At 39.8% G+C, this 13,999-nt stretch overlaps 2 long non-coding RNA genes across 2 annotated transcripts in view; one reads left to right on the forward strand and one right to left on the reverse strand.

Moving 5' to 3' along the window:
* Positions 1–756: 756 nt before the first annotated feature.
* Positions 757–10,509, reverse strand: LOC308308275. The gene is made up of 4 exons (XR_013963267.1): positions 10,356–10,509; positions 1,919–1,966; positions 1,744–1,828; positions 757–1,016 (listed from the first exon to the last, which is right to left on the reverse strand). It is a non-coding gene; the product is annotated as an uncharacterized lncRNA (long non-coding RNA).
* The window catches only part of LOC308308274, a 34,257-nt gene continuing 30,070 nt past the window's right edge, over positions 9,813–13,999 (forward strand). The window contains exon 1 of the long non-coding RNA XR_013963266.1: positions 9,813–9,976. This is a non-coding gene — a long non-coding RNA (uncharacterized lncRNA). The remainder of the gene's footprint in view (positions 9,977–13,999) is intronic.

A 13,999-nucleotide genomic window follows, 5' to 3' on the forward strand; every position in this document is an offset into this window, starting at 1 on the left:
AGAGGTGTCATTTGGGCATCAGGGGATGGCAATTGCCACCAACTAGTGTTGCACATTTCACCTCAAATTCAGTTATTTTATGCATATTGTCCCCAACTCATTTATTAACCATCTGACATCCCAATTTTGGGAATGTCATTAAAGGCGAACATCTTCAAACATTTTCTCTTTTTGCCACCAAACATATAGTGAAAATAGTGGATCTACAATCCACAATGAGGCTTAAGTGGTAACTTATTTCTCGCCAACCTTCTTTCTGAAATTACGCCTCTGGCCCGACAGCAACAGTATACTCTTTGCTTGACCTCCAATGCCCAATATGTTATTCAGATAGATGTTAGGTTTACCTGCCATCTTACAAGCTCACTGTGTGTCGCATTGTGTCACGTTGTGAGCTTGTACTTCTTGTCATCAAATCTCAATTTAAGCTTTTATCAAAAACATTTTGATACATCTTGATATTTTCAGATGGGGGTTAGGAGTTATGACTCAGCAGGTCATCATAATCAAGGACTGGAACTATCCGTTTTAGAATAGACCCCTTCTACCTAAGGCATGGCAAGATGTACAGTATGTAGCCTAAACTAACACATTAAGTAGAACTTTGGTCTTTTCAGGATTCCATAAGCATAAGCTTGCACACTTTGTGAAAGGTTTCTTCAATGTTCCCATGTTTCCTTAGGTGTTCTTTCCCTGCATCTTGGATGCTGTTCATGCAGCTCAACTTAACTTAAAGAGACTTTACAACACACAATGTGAACAATATTTATTGAAATACATGGGCCTAATACAGTTGTGGAACACTTTACATGGTAAACATACAAAGAATTAGCATAAAGAGAAAGCAACAATGCAGTAATCAATGACAGGAGCATTGCTGGCTTGTGTTAGTTTGTTTCCACCACTGTATAACATACAATTAAAGCTGAGTTGAGGGCCCAGCACAAGATGATCAGCTGAGTAGATGTTGTCTGGTGGGAATCAGCCTCTTTAGTGATTTTAGGAGGTGATGGGATCTGTAGAGAGAAACAGAGAGTCCATTTAAAAGAGCACAGTCAATGAGATAGACATGCCCCATGCCACAGCCAGGAAAACCATACAGGAGCAACAGTATCCAATATCGATACTTTTAATGGTATCGATTGCATGACGTCGATACTATCGGGTATCGGTTCACGTAAAAACGAACGATACCTCGTTTCGATACTCTGGAACGCACCCCTGGCCGGTCGCATCTCTAACAGTTGGGCTACTTAGAGTTTAATGACTGTAAGCTACACTCGTTACTGTGGAAAATAGCCAACAATAGCGTATAATGTTTATTATTATGATGATTATCCAACGTCTATACTCTCCGCTCCGCCACACTGTGTGATCATCATCATGACCTGCTGTGGTAGAGCAGTTAAACTTAAATAAAAAAGTATCGAAAAAGGGTATCGTATCGATTCCCAGGTATCGAAAAAGGTATTGTATCGATTCAAAGGTGAACGATACCCATCCCTATCTTTTATACACATGTATGACTCTTAATTCCCACAATTATTTGTTTATGCCCTCAGTGAAGTGTATTTATAGCCTAATGAAAAATGTGTAAGCTGGGGCTTTGTACTGACCTGAGGGATGTCATTTAGTAACAACATTTGAGATAAAATGTATTTAAGCGACAAAATATAACAGAACATGAGGAAACGTGTAGGATGTTTTAGATATTATGTATTGCTTTATTACCTATTAACCTACCTCAGTGATAAAGGGTCTCAGTGATCCCAGTCCCTGGAGAACTGGAGTAGATCAAAGCCCCAGGACACTGACACTCGACTAAAACCTACAGTAACATAACAAGTTGAAAATCATCACACATAAACTGGCCAAAACATCATCTCCAGGACCAAGTCTGGCCTGAGGTCACACTCACCAGCATGCGTTGTTGATCCACATGGATACGGACCTCGCCATCAGGGAGCTACAGATACACAGATGAACTTTATTAGTCAAGTCAAGTCAATTTATTTTTTAAAGCACATTTAAAAACAACCAGGTTGACCAAAGTGCTGTACATCATGAGAAAGCAGTAAAAACAAATGTTGTAAACCTTTTAAAACCTTGTAATTACAGCTATAAAAACTAAACATTTAAGATATAAAAACAATGAGAGGTAAGAGGCACAGGGAGGGAGGGGAGGGGTCTAGGGCTCAAATGCTAGGGGGAAGAGGTGTGTTTTAAGTATGGATGGGGCAAGCCTAGCAGTGGATGGAAGGCTGTTCCAGATGGTTAGGCCAGCCACAGAAAAAAGCTTATTAAGACTACATCAACTGGTACTGTAGAGCCAAGGGTGTTACTAGGCATAGGGGACCCAGGCGGTTGTACCCCCTACCTTCATTTTCTTTTTCATGATACATTACAGACCATGATAGTGACCATGATACTGACCATGACACTGATATGATACTGACCATGATTCTGACAATGATACTGACATGATAATGATCATGATACTGATTTGATACTGACTGTGATACTGACCGTGATATTGACATGATACTGACCGTTATAGAGCATAGCAGTGGCCATGGTTTACTGGTGCCAACAAAATAGCTCCCATTCATTTTCCCCCTAGACTTTTACAAAAACAACATATTTATAACAATTATTTTAAGCCTAGAACCAAGCCATCCAGGATGTCACCCTCATCAAAAAACACTACTGAATCACTACTCATCACTACTACTAAATGTCTACACAAACACTACAATTTCACTACTTGATTACTATTGCAATGTGTAGTGATTTATGTAGTGATTCCCAGTAGTAATGAGTAGAGAAATGGCTGGTTTCACCCACTGAATCACTACTGATAATCACTACTTAATGACTATTCAAATCACTGCACGACTGCTACTTAATTACTACAGTATCACTATTGGCTTTTGGGAAAGTACTATCCAATCACTACTCAATTCTTTCACATTTATTATTGAATTACTACACAATGCTTACACGTTCACTTCTGTATCTCTTCACAATCCCAATGGAATTAATACATCCTTGTATGTGTAGTGTTTATGTAGTGTTTCTGTAGTGTTTTATCACTACTGAATTACTTTTCATCTCTACACAAACCCTTTTGAATCACCTTTGAAACTCTACACAATTATTTATCATTTATCACTACTGATCACTAATGAATTACTTTTAGTTTCTACACAAACCCTTTTGAATCACTTTTGAAACACGATTATCATTCAATCACTTCAGTCTTACTATTAAGCAATGACGACAACAACTGCTCATTCCTTTTACTTTTACACACTGCAAAAAAGCCCCAATTAATCCAAGCAAAATATTCATTAATCTAGACAAATTGTCTCATATCAACCAAAATGTTTAAAATAATGTAAAAAGATCATAATGAGAATAAGCACAGAACACATGTTTTCTTCATTTACTTTTTATTACATTTTATTTTAAATTTTAAATTCTCATGCTTTTACTAAAACTGCTCTTCTTACTGAACAAACAGTATAGCAATGATTGCTATGGAAAGAGATATTTAAATCACATTTTAACAAAGACATCACTTACAGCACCTTTAAGGTTAATGATCAGTTCCGGGGTCAGCCGATACAGTCCACTGTGCAACCACAGACTTTTTTGCCTTCGGGCCATAGTATTTTCCTTTAGTCATGTTGCACTTGGGGTATGTGAGGTGAAAGGTGAACACGTTATGAGATACATCGTCAACACAGGCATGGCCCCAATTGTGCAGTTGGTTTCACCGACGATCACGGCAGGCCGAGTGGTCTCGCCTGCAGAAAGGTATTGGGGTCTTCTGCAGATTGTCACAAACACAAAGAGAAAAACAAAACAAACAATATCACAAACAATTCACTTATTGTATTTTTAATCGTATAGTCAAATATGAAAGTTTGTCAAGCATGTGATATCCTAATTCTGGTCCATAGCGTTAATGAAAAATAATCCATCTGACGGAGACACTCTTCCTGGTTGAAGACTATTTTATGAAACAGCGCTTCCAACGTCACAGAGATAAATAACACCCAATGAGACTTTTCATTTCGCCTATATATGTATTTTAAGTGTGTGGTGGGGGGCCCAGACTGCATCCACTAAGTAGAGTAAGCTTTCAACTGTCCACTAATACCTTTGGTTTGGTGAGGGCGAAACAATTTTTATTTTTTTTCGGACCAGACGAGCGGGCTTTCCGATTTTGCCAAGGAGGTGTGGAGGTAGACTAACATAGCGTTAGGGAGAACTCCACTAATGCTATGGACCAGAGCTAGTGATAGCCTAACGTCATGTTATGGAAACATGTCGGGCATGCTGCAATGTTACGTGCTGTAATGTTAAAAACATGAATTTATGCAGCCAGTTATTTAAACAAACAATACTTCCTACCTTTCCAACTGTTGAACCTCCTCTGGAATGCTGCATCCAGATTGTGTTGATCGAGATGGTGGAAGATCTCTCTCTCTGAGATGGTGGAGTCATTGGTGTCTTGACTGTCTTCATTGGAAACGTATGGCTGCTCTGAAAGCAAAGTCTCCCTCTTCTCTTTCTTGAAGGGATCACTCCTTTTTTGGAGTTGTTGCTTTCTGAACCGTCTTCAGAAGCTGCATCTTCACAAACACACAAATTTGTTTTTTGTTGTTATAATTAATTTAAAATATATATATATATTGCCATAGTGGGAACAATGAACATCAAAAGTGAAAAACAAACTATATAAAACGTGGTCAAACATTGGCCAAATTGTCAAATGATATAAGAAAGAGGCAACAATTGTGAATAGCAGATCTACAAGCTTACTACACAAGCTTACTACTCCAAGTGCTTGTCAGGGTGGAGGGTCCCCAGCTCAAATATGATTATTTAGGGGGCTTGAATGGTTAACAGTCAACAGGGTCACTGATTAGACCTATATGAATTAATATTATGTCAATACATCTATGAATGAATGCAGATATCATCAATGAGTATAGGGGTGGATATCACAGTCACTATGCACTAGCAATGTACAAATTTAGCCGCAAATTGCAACACTAGATTTGTTTTAATTGGTTGAATCTAGGGTTGCAATACCTCCCATAGGCAGCCAATGCATCAAAACAGTTTTTTTGCAATCTGATTATATTAAACGACGTCAAACTCACCAATATTGCGCTCTATGGAAAGCTTGAATTACCGGTATGCTCTTGCTATCTGCAAAGTGTTTGTTACATAAAAATCCACATAGACATGTTATGATCTCTGTCAAGAAATTCAGTTCAGGTTCTAAGTGCTGGAGTTTGGAAGCGCTCGTGGGAAATCACTCAATGGTCCACTGTACCACCTGGATCTAAATGTCACATAATGTAGGAGGCAGCGGGACGTTACGTTATTGAAGACGAGCACTTCCAAAGTTCAACACTTAGGAAAAGAAAGGGAGGTATTGCAACCCTAGATTCAACATATTACACACACACACACACACACACACACACACACACACACACACACACACACACACACACACACACACCTCAGCTGAGCCCAGAACTGGTTCTCCAACGTTTCAATTTCAAGGACCCCCAGTTATGCATTTGGCTATAATCCCCCATAACTCCCCTATACAGTGTTCAAATGGGTCAGGTCCATTTGGTTCCCAACTTCTAATAATATAGCATGGGGTCCCAGGAGGCTTTACAAACAAATAGCAAATAGCTACTGAATGTAGACATAATGAGAAACAGGAATGTATAACATTCTTGTAACAATAAAAACAATAAATAGCTTCTGGATGTGGATACAATACAATGAATAACCATTCACAACAGTGTTTCTTCAAATGTCAAGGTCTCCCCTTAACTCTGACAGTGTACAGAAGAAGAACTGCTGCTAAATAACTCTGTTAGCTCTGTTACCCACAAATACTACACATCAAAACACCTTATGATAATACAAAACAAAAAAAATACCGCTTCTATCAAAAGGACATAGGCCTACTATAAGCTGTCCACAACACAATTTGAAAATTCAGTTCCTTTAGGATGTACTGTAATAACTTTAGCATCAGCTAACGTTAGCATTAGCTTAGTATTTGTTTACTGGTTAGCTGCTAGCAGGCAGGAAAATACACACTTTCTACAAGATAGATAGATAGATAGATAGATACCTTTATTATCCCAAGGGGGAAATTTAGTTGTCCAGTAGTAGCACAGCAGTATACAGTTATTTACAAAGTTACAGAGACGTAAGAAAGATAGATAAGAGGGAAAAAACAAAAAAAACAAAGACAAGAGCAGTACAGTACCAATAAGGAGAAGGTGCATCAATAGAGGGGGGCGAATAATATATAAGTATATATACATAAAGTGTCTTGCAAAAGAGACCATAGCAGTCAATGCTAGTTAGTGCAAACAAGTATCTCACTGTCATTGTTAAACAAAGCAAAAATACTCAGAAACTACCAACACTAACAACCTAATAGTGCAGTGTCAGAAATCAGTGCGAAAAAACGAAGAAACTAGGAAGCGTGTCACCGCAAGGCGCACCTGAGCACTCTTCCTGGAAGGTCCTTAGAGTTCAAAGTCAATACAGCAATTGTTCCTTAGAGTCAAAACAGCAATGGTTCCGAAGTCTAAGTTAGGAAGGGAGACCTTTTCAAGCGTCCGTTATGTGTCTCGTTGTACAGCTTAAGGGCAGCCGGTACAAAAGATTTTCCTAATCTCTCACATCTCCGTACTGGGTAGGTAAAGCGGTCGTTTCCTCTCTTACTCCAGTAACTGGTGATCTCTAGATGGAGGGGGTGGGAGGAGTTCTCCAAGATGGAATCTAGCTTCTTCCCAGTGCGCACCCTGGTTACTTCCTCCACCCCCTGCAGAGAGGACCCAACGACAGAGCCAGCTTTCTTCACCAGTCTGTTTAGGTTAAACGTGTCACCTGCTCTGTTGTTGCCACCCCAGCATGTTATGCCAAAAAAGAGGACACTTGCCATGACAGACTGATAGAACATCTGTAGCATCCTATTGCACACCCCAAACGATCTCAGTCTTCTCAGGAGGAACAGCCTGCTTTTCCCCTTGCTGTGAATCGCCTGCGCGTTGTCCGACCAGTCCAGTGAACTATTCAGGTGTACTCCGAGGAATTTGTAGTTATCCACGAGCTCAACCACCTCACCGTTAATGGTGCTTGGCACCGGGGGGACTCTCTTGGAGGTGCGGAAGTCCACCACCATCTCCTTAGTCTTGCTTGCGTTGAGCTTGAGATGGTTGTCCTCGCTCCACTGCACAAAGTCCCTAACCACACCATCGTGCTCAGCCGTGTTGTCACCCGAGATCTTGCTGATCACTACGGTATCATCTGAGAACTTCTGCAGATGAGAGGTCTTGGAGTTGAAGCGGAAGTCCGATGTATAGAGAGTGAACAGGAAGGGTGAGAGCACAGTTCCTTGAGGGGCCCCCGTGTTGCTCACCAGCACATCGGACCGACAGCCCTGCAGTCTCACAGACTGTGGTCTTTCTGAAAGGTAGTCTGTGATCCATGCCACAAAGCCCTTGTCCACCCCCATCAGCGTAAGCTTCTCCGCAAGCAGAGACGGTTGGATAGTGTTGAAAGCACTGGAGAAGTCAAAAAACATAATTCTGACTGTGCTGCCCAGATCTTCCAGATGGGTGAGAGACTTATGGAGCATGTAGGTGATGGCGTCATCAACCCCAATATCAGCCTGGTAGGCAAACTGAAGGGGGTCCAGGTGATCACTGACCGCCGGTCTCAGTAGGTTCAGAACCAGCCGTTCAAAGACCTTCATGACCTGTGATGTCAGGGCGACTGGTCTGTAATCATTGAGGACCGAGGGACGGGTCTTCTTAGGCACTGGGACAATGCAGGAGGACTTCCACAGCTGTGGTATCTTCCCCGTCCTCAGGGAGAGGTTGAAGAGATGCGTGAGGGGAACAGCAAGCTGCTCCGCGCAAGCCTTAAGCACCTTAGAGTTGATGTTATCAGGTCCCGCTGCTTTCCTGGTGTTGACTTTTCCAAGTTGGCGCCTCACTTGCTCGGTGGTGAGAAACAGGGTGGGTGGGGGAGGGGGAGATGGTGCAGGGGAAGAAAGAGGGCGGCAACCGAGGACACCGTTTGACCCAGCCGCTGCTTGTTGAACATTAACAGGAGCACCGTCAAACCGATTGAAAAAACGGTTCATCTCGTTTGCCAGCTCCTCCGTGCCTGACACAGTAGAGTTGGCAGAGCCGTACCCCGTGATCTTCCTAAAACCACCCCACACACAACAGAAAACATTCTTAACATACATGTAACAGCTACATTATCCAGTGTTTTAATTTTCACCTACCGAAAAGGAATAAATGAAATGACTCCATGAGAGCTGGTAAAACTCCTGGCTGTTAGCAGCAGCTTCCCACAAACCGGTTTAAACTGGATCCAAGGTAGAACAAGTAGTGTTTCTGTAGTGTTTTTACTACATATTCACTATATGTTTTGGGTCAAACACAGGTGTTTCAATTGTTTGATTGGCATAGAACTAATAATGTTCTACTCCAATCAGAACACCTGTGTTTGCCCCCCCCCCTAAAAAACATGGCCGCTGTAGGACTACAATTGCCACACACTATATGAGCAAGTAGTACAAAACTCTACTTGTTACTACATATTCACTACACAAGTAAGTAGTACAATCTCTACATAATCCCTATTTAAATGTGTAGTGAAGCAGTAGTGTTCTAACAGCCTTTTCACTACTCTGCTTGATTACTACTGGAAACACTACTGTTAAACTACAAAACTCTACTGGTGTGTCATGAGTAGTGAATATGTAGTGTTGTGACTACATATTCACTACACATAAACAAGTAGTAAAATTTCTACATAATCACTATTTAAATGCCCTTGTAGTGAAGCAGTAGTGTTTTAACAGCTTTTTCACTACTCTGATTGATTACTAATGGAAACACTACTGTTTCACTACAAAACTCTACTGGTGTGTCATGAGTAGTGAATACATTACAGATTTACTACACAATTGCTACACATGACTACACAGTCACTACTACACGAATAGGTTTTGTGTAGTGATTCAGTAGTGTTTTTTGATGAGGGCAGTGAATCATGACCATGAAACATTTTGATTCTGTGAAAAGAAAATTTTGAAAATCGCGAAACAAAATGTATTTATTAAAAGTAGTTTTTCCACAGGATCAAAGGTTTTATAGTCATGATTCACTGACATCCTGGATGGCTTGGTTCTAGGATTTAAATATTTTTTGTAAAAGTAATTAAAGTATATGGGGAAAATTAATGGGACCAGTAAACCACGCCCACTGCTATGCTCTATATACTGACCATGATGTTGACATGATACTGACCCCATCAATGCCAAACTTTGCACATGGCCCTCTTCTAGCGCCACCATCAGGCTGATTTTTGCAAAACACATTGTTGGACACTGCTCCTTCAGATTTTGGCCTAAAATCACACAAAGCAGTACACAGTATCTCTTTTAAGTCATGTCATCAACATGGATCTGTCCCATTTCCCATATTCCCTCCTGATTGGCTATACGATTGCCTTCTAAAGTTTGTGTATGCAACCTGACGGTCTCTTATCTCCCGATTAGGGAGTCTTACTGGTATAAAATATATATTTTGAAAAGCATGGTGGGGCCCCTTTAAATGCACCGCCTGAGATGCACTATGGAGCAAATGAGAGTGAGCGTAGTGGCTGACAGCACTTAGGGTAGTGTATGAATAACCTGATATCAGTTTCTCTCTCACATGTTCAGACATGCAACGGGAGGCGAGTCAGGCCACAGAGATACAGTCAGACTCAAACATTTATCATAGGACAAACAAGATCCATGTGAAGTGGATCAAGAACAAGGACAACCACTTTCTGATTGTTGGGGAAGAAGACAAGTTAATCTTTGAAGCATTAAGCAATCAGCAGCTGCGTTCACCTGCTGGTAAGAGTCTAGCAGCACCTGACAGCATGCATCTCACTCTCTCTCTCAATGGTGTAAGCAAGGTTACAATAGTTTAGAGTTAGAATGTTGAGACATACAACTTCTCTCTTCACACAGATCACACAGATCACACAGATGGAGACACATGGAGAACATGTTATCAAATGGGGATCCAAGTCTCAGTTTAGGGTCCTTGACATGAACAAGTTTGAGAAGCACTGTTCTAAACTTTAGACCAGTGCTTTAGTTGTGCTGTTTACTTTATACTCTAAAGTAAACAGCACAACACTATAGACTAAAGACCTTGTTAAAGGGGCCACATAACTACGTGCCCAGTAACAGAAACCTGTACTGCATTAAATACAATGTATTCACTTACTGTATGGATTTTTTGATTTGTGTTTTTTTTTTCCCTTGAGTAATGCGCCGCATGCCGTATTATCATTTTCTACAACAAGGCATTTACTCTTATCTGAAACACAGTCATATTCAAAGCAATCCCAAATGGGACTGCCGCTTTCTTCCAACTTTCGTCACCGCCATGATACCAGGTTCTGTATTTTGGTGTGTCTGAGGGGCGTGGGGAACTGGCACAGAGGGAGATAGGGAGAAGAGCCTGGTGACACGAGGTTAGAGCATAGGGATAGAGGGAGAAGGAGGAAGATAGAAAATAGTTTGGACATCCATCCAAAATACATTGACAAAGACTAAAACTAAGGAGATTTTCTCTATAATTTTAGTTTATTTTAGTTAGTTTTATAAACACACAAACACAATACCGTTTCAGTTAGTTATCTTTTTTTTTTAATTTTTAAAGCTTAGTTTTTATTTTTATTTCAGTTAACGATAATAACATTGGTGTAAAGTATCTAAGTACATTTACGCAAGTACTATAGTTAAAGTTGTACCATGTAACTTTTTTTATAAAACAAATCTTAAAATGGTCCTAGCTGTTAAATCGCTAAAGTTTTAGAACCCCCACTCCGTTATTTTCAGCTTCTAAAGCCTTCTCTTTATATGTTTTCTATGATCCCTGCCCGGGACCGGTTTTCGCGGAAAAATTGCGTCATCACCAGGCCTAGCATTTCATCATTTTAGGGGCAAGGCCACTTGGCCTTTGGTGTTGTCCATTTTTTAAGGGCACAAGGCCAAATGCCAGGGCAGGAAGGCCATCAAATAAAACAAGATTTTAGTCCATTGAAATAATTTGTTGAATTTAAATGTTTAATAGGGATGATAACCTAATCTGCAGTTTAATGGATATGATGGTATTTACAATCATCTGATCCATGCTCAGCCCTGCACCAATCAAAGTCACTGGATTGGTTTAAGATGGTTACTCAGGGTAGTTAAGATTTCAGAATCTCAACAAAAAACACTGGTGTCTACATGACAAGAAAGAGACACTGGTGTCTACTGTCTACATATTGACAAGAGAGACAGAGGAGAAAGTGGTACAGTCAGCTGGGGCATTAAGGCCACTGTGGCCTCAGCTCATGCTATTGGTTTGAGGGGCACAAGGCCAAACTGAGGGGCAACGGCGGCCATGGCCTTCATGGCCTCCATGAAATTCCTGCCCTGATCCAATCATTTATTCATGGAGATAAATACATCTTTTACATTCTCTAACTCTACACCTTTCCAAAATAAGGCCAACATTTATATTCCGTAGTGCAACGGTGTCGCTTGCAGGTTAGAACCGATCTTCAAGCAGCTTGAAATTCAGTTCCAGTCGCCAGGCAACACCGTTGTGCGTTGGAGTATAAATTAAGAACCACTGCAAATGTTTCTGTAAACCAGAGCCTGTGTTTTGTTATTTTTTTGTTCTTATCTGACACCAGAGCTCCTCCTCAGTGTGGGATAGTGTCGTGGGTTGGTGGGGAGCTGAAGAAGTTGGAGCCATAAGAAGAAGGAAAAGACCTATTGGAACTGGAAAGGGAATTCTGAGACCCAAAAGCAAAGCTTGATTTTCTTTAATAGTGCTTGTAAGACAAAAGTGAACATTTGGCAGGAATTAATTATAACCAACCATCAATAACAAGAGTGATCGTACAGTATAAACAATTGTGTCATTGTGCTTTGTGTCTAATATCAACAAATGAAACAATACGTTTAGCAATTATGTGTAGACTCTATAGATTAGAGAATAAAGAATGTCTGTTTATATTGACTTGACTGATCCTACAGGAAATGTCTAATACATAAGATAGAAGTAATATAGGCTATTATTTAAACAGGCTTGACATTGTATCAAATAAAACATGTTTATTTTCAAAAATATATAATCCTCTGAATAATAAGTACTTTATCCAAATCCAATACACAAATGCAATCAAAGTATCTGCTTTCACCTATGTCTAGATGTATATGTATTAAAGCATTATTCCTTGATGGCAATTTCCAAAGAAGAGTTAGGTTAAAACAAACCTTAACACATGGGAAAATAGTACAATGACATACTTCTCACAGAACGGAAGCCATACTGTCGCATATAGCTATTTACCAGAATTGTATTCTGGGCCTATTATAATAGACCTAGGATATAAATGTTGTTTTTGTTTAACACAAAGGTTTGAACTAAAAGCTCAATATTGTGCTGTGCACATAATTATTTAGCATTGTTTACGTATTTGCAAGAAAATAAATGAGCCTCTCTGAGTTAAAACATGCATTTCTATCAGCGCCTGTGTTTCACAAGCCATCATCATACAGAAGAGAGAGAGAGACTAAACTAAACAACATCATTCAAACATTATTTAAATGATTTAACCCAGGGGTCTTCAATGTTTTCAGGCCAAGGACCCCTTAGTTGAGAGAGAGATGAAGCAGGGACCACAACTACCTGTTCATAGATTCCATATAGTTTCATTGTTTGACAGCACAATCATCAGTGTATTCATGATTCATGTCAATTTGTGTTTTCAGATATTTAACCACTTGAACCGTCAATACTTAAAGGGATATTACACTTTCAAAAAAACTTTTAGGTCTAATCAGGCTTGTATGAACACCCTGAACAGTTTTTAATTTGCTTCATTCAGTATTTAGATATTTGATGTAAATGTTACCAACTCCAACACGCCCAGGCCCTCTCCACATACACACCCATTGTAACTTCAAACTTCATTTTAACCATGATAGATTCATTAAAAACACACATTATTTTTTCTGGTGACTCATAATACCCTCCTAATACGTGAGCAGACCGTGTTTTTTCAATAACCTTTTTCTTTTATTTTTAATAATTCTTTGGGAAAATGGAAAACATTAAATACAATAATATTTTATTGAAAATAAATGAAAAAAGTTATTGAAAAAACACGGTCTGCTCACGTATTAGGAGGGTATTATGAGTCACCAGAAAAAATAATGTGTGTTTTTAATGAATCTATCATGGTTAAAATGGAGTTTGAAGTTACAATGGGTGTGTATGTGGAGAGGGCCTGGGCGTGTTGGAGCTGGTAACATTTACATCAAATATCTAAATACTGAATGAAGCAAATTAAAAACTGTTCAGGGTGTTCATACAAGCCTGATTAGACCTAAAAGTTTTTTTGAAAGTGTAATATCCCTTTAATAAACTTGACCTTTCACTCTGTACTTAGTCTGCTCTTTTTCCCCTCTACACCAAACCTCTTTGCTAAAAATAGCCGATCTACAAGCTCGCGTTGTGAGCTTGTAGATCTGCTATTTTTGGCTAAAGTTCTCAGAATATGGACACTATGGTTGAAGTGGTTAATTTAAAAAAGGAGAAAAACACAATCACTCAAAGGTTTGGAGGACCCCCTGTAGTAACTCTGAGGACCCCCTAGGGGTCCCGGACCCCCTTTTGAAGACCACTGATTTAACCACATGCCCCTTATTCTGGGCATGTCATAAAAGGGAGACGTTTGGCAAGAAATAAGCAAATAGTCCGCAAAAAGCTCACATCTACAGGCTGTCAAGTACCTTGTGAGATCATCTATTTTTATTTATGTACAACAAACTGGGTTTAAGTGGTTAAAATGTATTAGTTGCTGGGAG

Source organism: Nannobrachium achirus (assembly GCF_963921795.1).
Source record: "Nannobrachium achirus genome assembly, chromosome: 22".
NCBI classification, from domain to species: Eukaryota; Metazoa; Chordata; class Actinopteri; order Myctophiformes; family Myctophidae; genus Nannobrachium; species Nannobrachium achirus.